The following is a 6,000-nucleotide window of genomic DNA, read 5'->3' as shown; positions in this document are numbered from 1 at the left end:
TAGTACAAGGGAACATTAAGCGGAGAACATAACAAAACTTATCACCTCGTGGGGAAGTTAATACGACTCCAGCCCCTGAGCCTTCCAATTGCCTGGATCCGTCAAAATGGATGGTCCAATACGTATGATCTGGCTTTTCTTCAGGTGCTTGCATTTCCGTCCAATCATTGATGAAATCAACAAGTGCTTGAGACTTAACCGCTGTCCGAGGCACATACTTCCGTACGGCCCCAGCTCTATAGCCCACTTTGCAATCCGGCCAGTTGCTTCCCGGTTCTGGATGATATCTCCCAAAGGAGCAGAACTGACCACTTTAATTGGATGCCCTTGGAAGTATTGTTTAAGCTTCCGGCTTGCCATAAAAACTCCATACACCAGCTTCTGCCAATGCAGATACCTTTGATTGGACTCAATGAGCACCTCGCTGATATAATAGACCGGACATTGAACCGGATGCTCCTTACCTGCCTCCTTTCGCTCTACCACAATAGCCACGCTGACCGCCCGAGCATTAGCAGCAACATATAGCAGCAACGGCTCCTTGTCAATGGGAGCGGCGAGCACAGGAGGATTGGCCAATTGCCGTTTTAAGTCCTCAAATGCTTCATCAGTAGCAGAACTCCAGACAAACTGATCCGTCTTCTTCAACATCTGATACAAAGGGATTGCCTTCTCACCGAGGCGACTGATAAACCGGCTTAACGCAGCAATCCGGCCTACCAGGCACTGAACATCATTGATACACTTCGGTTTAGCGAGGGAGGTGATGGCTGTGATCTTCTTTGGATTAGCCTCAATTCCCCTATTGGACACCAAGAAGCCTAATAACTTGCCCGCCGGTACACCAAAGACACACTTGTCCGGATTAAGCATCATCTTGTATGTTCTCAGGTTATCAAAGGTTTCCTTCAAATCATCAATCAGAGTCTCCTTCTCCCTGGACTTAACCACGATATCATCCACGTAAGCATGTACATTACGGCCAATCTGCTTGTGAAGACAATTTTGTACACACAGTTGGTAAGTTGCTTGGGCACTCTTGAGCCCGAAGGGCATAGACACATAGCAGAAGGCTCCAAAGGGAGTTATAAATGTCGTCTTCTCCTGGTCCTTAACTGCCATTTTGATCTGATGATAGCCAGAATACGCATCCAAAAAACTTAAACGCTCACAGCCTGCCGTAGCATCAATAATTTGATCAATACGGGGGAGGGCAAAAGGATCTGCTGGACAAGCCTTATTAAGATCTGTGTAATCCACACACATGCCAGGTGTCATTTTTCTTGAGGACCAGCACCGGATTGGCAAGCCACTCAGGGTGAAAAACTTCAACAATAAAGCCAGCTGCTAAGAGCCTGGCTACCTCTTCTCCAATTGCCTTGCGTCTTTCTTCGTTAAACCGGCGGAGGAACTGTTTCACCGGTTTATATTTAGGATCCAAATTAAGTGTGTGCTCAGCGAGTTGCCTCGGTACACCTGGCATGTCAGAGGGCTTCCATGCAAAAATGTCCCGATTCTCATGGATGAACTTGATGAGCGCGCTTTCCTATTTCGGATCCAAGTTGGCATTGATGCTGAACTGCTTGGATGAATCACCAGGTACAAAGTCAACAAGCTTAGTTTCTGCTGCCGATTTAAACTTCAGGGCCGGATCATGCTCCGTAGTTGGCTTCTTCAACGGAGTCATGTCCGCCGGATCAACATTGTCTTTATAGTACTTCAACTCCTCGGTGGCACAAACCGACTCTGCATAAGCCGCATCTCCTTCCTCGCATTCCAAAGCGATTTTGCGGCTTCCGTGAACCGTTATTGTCCCCTTGTGACCCAGCATCTTGAGCTGCAAATACACATAACAGGGCCGAGCCATAAACTTGGCGTAGGCCGGTCGCCCAAACAGGGCATGATATGGACTTTGGATTTTCACCACTTCAAACGTCAATGTCTCCGACCTGGAATCATAATCATCCCCCAAGGCCACTTCCAGAGCTATCTTACCAACGGGATATGCTGATCTGCCAGGCACTACACCGTGGAATACTGTATTAGACGGTTTGAGATTCTTATCTGTTAGTCCCATACGACGAAAGGTCTCATAGTATAGGATGTTAATGCTGCTCCCTCCATCCATGAGCACCTTGGTGAACTTGTAACCTCCCACCTGAGGCGCCACCATCAGAGCCAACTGACCCGGATTATCGACCTGGGGAGGGTGATCTTCTCTGCTCCATATGATTGGCTGTTCAGACCAACGTAGATAACGGGGTATGGCCGGTTCAACAAAGTTGACCGCCTGCCTCTGAACTTTCCGGTCTCGCTTGTCCAAGCTAGTGGTGAAGACATGGTACTGCCCATTACTCAACTGCTTTGGGTTGCTCTGGTAACCTGACTGTTGCTGCTATTGGTTGTAACCACCCTGGTTGTTCTGACTATTTTGACCATTATGTCCACCCGGATTACCATTGAATCCTGAACTGGAACTTCCTCCACCGTAACCCGGCATGGATCCCGAGCCACCGCCAGATTCATGATCATACCGGAAATTATTAGAATTCTTGAACTCCTGCATAATAAAGCAATCTTTCCAAAGGTGGTTTGCCGGCGCCTCCTTCGTCCCATGTCTTGGACAGGGCTGGCTTAGCAGATAGTTTAGGCGGTTTGGGTTAGGGTTGGGCGCTCCATTACGATTTTTCGGCCTACCCTTGCGTCGCTGGCCATTGTCCTGTGCGTTGGTATTAGCCACAAAATCCATGTTACCATCCGCTTTACGCTTGCCTCCTCCACCATTGCCTGCCCAGTGATGATGCTGACCTTTGGAGCTGCTGTTCTTCTTCCCTTTCCCTGTCTTGTCATCATCAGATTCGGGACCCTTGGTACTATCAGAATCAGCATATTTCACCAAAGCGGCCATGAGGGTCCCCATGTCGGTGCAATGACGCGTCATCCGTCCCAACTTCAGCTTCAGGGGTCCAAACCGGCAGTTGCCTTCTAGGGTTAATACTGCGGTGTCAGCGTTGATGCGGTCTGAGGAGTGCAACACTTGTGAAACCCGGCGCACCCAATGAGTCGTTGATTCTCCTTCCTCCTGGACGCATGCAGCTAAGTCCACTATCGACATAGGCTGTTTACAGGTATCTTTGAAATTGCTGATAAACCGGGCTCGTAATTGGGCCCATGAACTGATAGAATTAGCCGGCAAGCTTTTTAACCAAGTACGGGCCGTTCCTTCAAGCATCATGGTGAAGTATTTCGCACACACCGTGTCATCCACATCAAGCATCTCCATGGCCATCTCATAGCTCTCCACCCATGTCTCTAGAGGTTGATCCGCCGTGTAATTTGGTACCTTGCGCGGGCCTTTGAAATCGTTGGGCAGGCGCACATTGCGTAAAGCAGGGATAAGGCAAGGCACCCCCAAAGATATAGAAGTAACACCAGGTTCAGTCAAGGTGGTTGGACGAACCGGCATGAGATGCCGAGCCTGATGCTGTGTGGCTAACTCGGCCTCCCTGCGCGCGCGGGCCCGGTCCACCACTCCCTGAGCGTCATCAGCACCACCCGCCAGGTTGTTGTCACGGGGTGCCCCACGTCGTTCATTACTCGACACTGCCGGTTCATCCATATGTCTGCTATACCTCCGTCTTGGACAAGGGGTCGAGTGGATCCGGTCGCGGCTGTATGAGTACGCTTCCTGTTGGGCCAAAGCTGTCCTCGAAAGTTCCTTGACCCGTCGCGTCTCTACTGCCTGCGGTGAGTCATCTTCAATTGGAATGGCCTCTAGTCGTGCAGCAGCGGCAACAAGATTGTCCATTGGGTTGGAGTAGTGACCCGGAGCAGCCTGAGGTACAACGGTGTTTTGATGAGGCGGGTCCATCTGACGAGGCTGAACCGGTGCACCGGTCCCAGGGGCTTCTGCCCGGTTTCCCTCTAGTGGATTGCCGGCTCTTGGTCCTGGAGTGTTGAAAAGGTCTCTAGCCTCGAAAACCGGAGGTAAGCGGGATCGGTGCTTCCTCCTCATGACTTCATGCGACGCGCTCTGGTCCAACATAAGCTTGTAGGCCTGTGCGTCTAAAGCGGCCCGCTCTGCGGCCATCCTGGTGTCCTCAGCCGCCAGATCTGCCTTGGCCTGGGTGATCTGTTCCTTTACCTTTGCAATCTCTGCGTTGTGAACATCCTGATCCGACGGATTAACTTCCGCCATAAGCACAGCCAACACATCAAATAGTTCTGATAGAACCTGAGCCGACGGGCACACAGGGCCTCCTGCCCCGGCAGCCGGCGCTGCTGCTGAAGCGGAGATCGTTGCCGCAGCTGTTGAAGAATGAAGCGCTGCTTGTGTTCCGGCCATGAATATTCCAACCTGGTTGGGCAGATTAGAGGGGTCCGGAATACTATCGCCATCGGAACAACTCCCAATCCGGCCATCTTGTAGCTGATAAAGAGATTCGGTTTCTCCGGTCAAAGATTCGTCACCGGAACAAACGACGGTCGCGCCGCGAAATTCCGATCCGTCCTCATAACTTCCTCCATGGATGACTCCCACGAAGGCACGCTTCATGGCCGGTTTAACCCAGGCGGATCGCGCACGCTGAGCCGTCTCGACGAGGTCGGTGCAGGTGTCCGGCTCAGGGCCCGGTTCACCGATCTTGCCAATGAAAACGTGAATGCTACCAAAGGGGACCCGGTACCCGTACTCAATTGAGCCGGCCTCGGGGCCCCAGCCTGCGTCGTCGATGTAGAGCTTGCCGCGACGACTCTTAGTCATCCGGCCTACAGCGTAGCCCTCGAGTCCTTCAAAGCAGCTATCGGAGTAAATAACCATGGGTAGCCTAGCCGGCTCCCCCTGGTCCTTCTGAAAAAATTACGAGCCGATTCGGCCCTCAAGAATCCAAGACGCAGGGCCGCCTTCCCCTTGCCGGCTGTCTCCAGGCCGGTTATCAAAAGGCGGCCCGACTTCAGCCCTCATGAAGAGAAGCCGCAGGAGGGCCGGCTCCGAGAAGCCGGCCGCGAGAAGGCCGGCTCCAAGAAGCCGGCTCCCATAAAGCGGTCAAGATCGTACCCTCGAAGTCTGCATCCACATAACGGCGATGTGACGGTGTGTGGCTACAGTGAAGCCTGCCACCCCCGAATCCCGGAGCACGCCTGGCACAGTGTGCTATACGGGTGGCCATGACTCGTCCAGCGCAGCACTGTTGCCACGTTGACCCTGATGTCATCCACGACGGGTTACCAGTACGGCCCACGGGCGGTGGGCCCCTTCGGGCAGAGAGACACCCGAAGGCGGCCAGACCTCCCCCAGTCGGCCCAAGATAGAGCCGGCTCCCCACAGCCGGCTTGCCACCTCCCTCGAAGAAGACGCCCCATTAAGGATACAAGACGCGGTGGGGCTACAGTGATTGCCCACCAGGCAGCGGCACTGTAGCCACGCCCACTTCGGCGAAGCCCTCGCCACCAAGATTGAGCAACAGTAACCAGCCACCGACAAGGCCCTGACAGTGGGGCCTGCCTGTCGACCAAGGAGCCGGCAGCCGGCGGGACCCACTAGCCGGTGGGCCCCAGCAGCCGGCGCAGAAGCTGGAGAGCGTAGACACAGATGGCTGGGGCCCGCGCCCAGCCGGATTACCATTGTACCCCCGGGGGGTAGGCCTATATAAACCCCCCAGGGCATCCATGCAAAGGGAGATCAATCCCTGCTAGTCTCAGACACCACATAGGGAGGAGAAGAGAGCAAGCCGTGCCCTTCTTCCTCCTCTCGCCAACAGCTCAAGGAGCACCATGTAGCTACTTGTTCATCTAGTGACCATGCGGAGACCCCGCAGAGCAGCAGTAGGGGTGTTATCTCCACGGAGAGCCCTGAAGCTGGGTAAGATTCGCCGACGTGCATGTCTTCGCCTCATCCCGTTTCCAGGCACCGGCGACGTCTTACTGGCTCCCACAATGATAAGCCACTCATTGGCATATGTCGCACCTACCACCCGACATTTGGCGCCCACCGTGGGGCCA

The sequence above is a fragment of the Triticum urartu genome, chromosome 3 (assembly GCF_003073215.2).
Source record: "Triticum urartu cultivar G1812 chromosome 3, Tu2.1, whole genome shotgun sequence".
NCBI classification, from domain to species: Eukaryota; Viridiplantae; Streptophyta; class Magnoliopsida; order Poales; family Poaceae; genus Triticum; species Triticum urartu.
Note: the sequence above shows the minus strand (reverse complement) of the source record.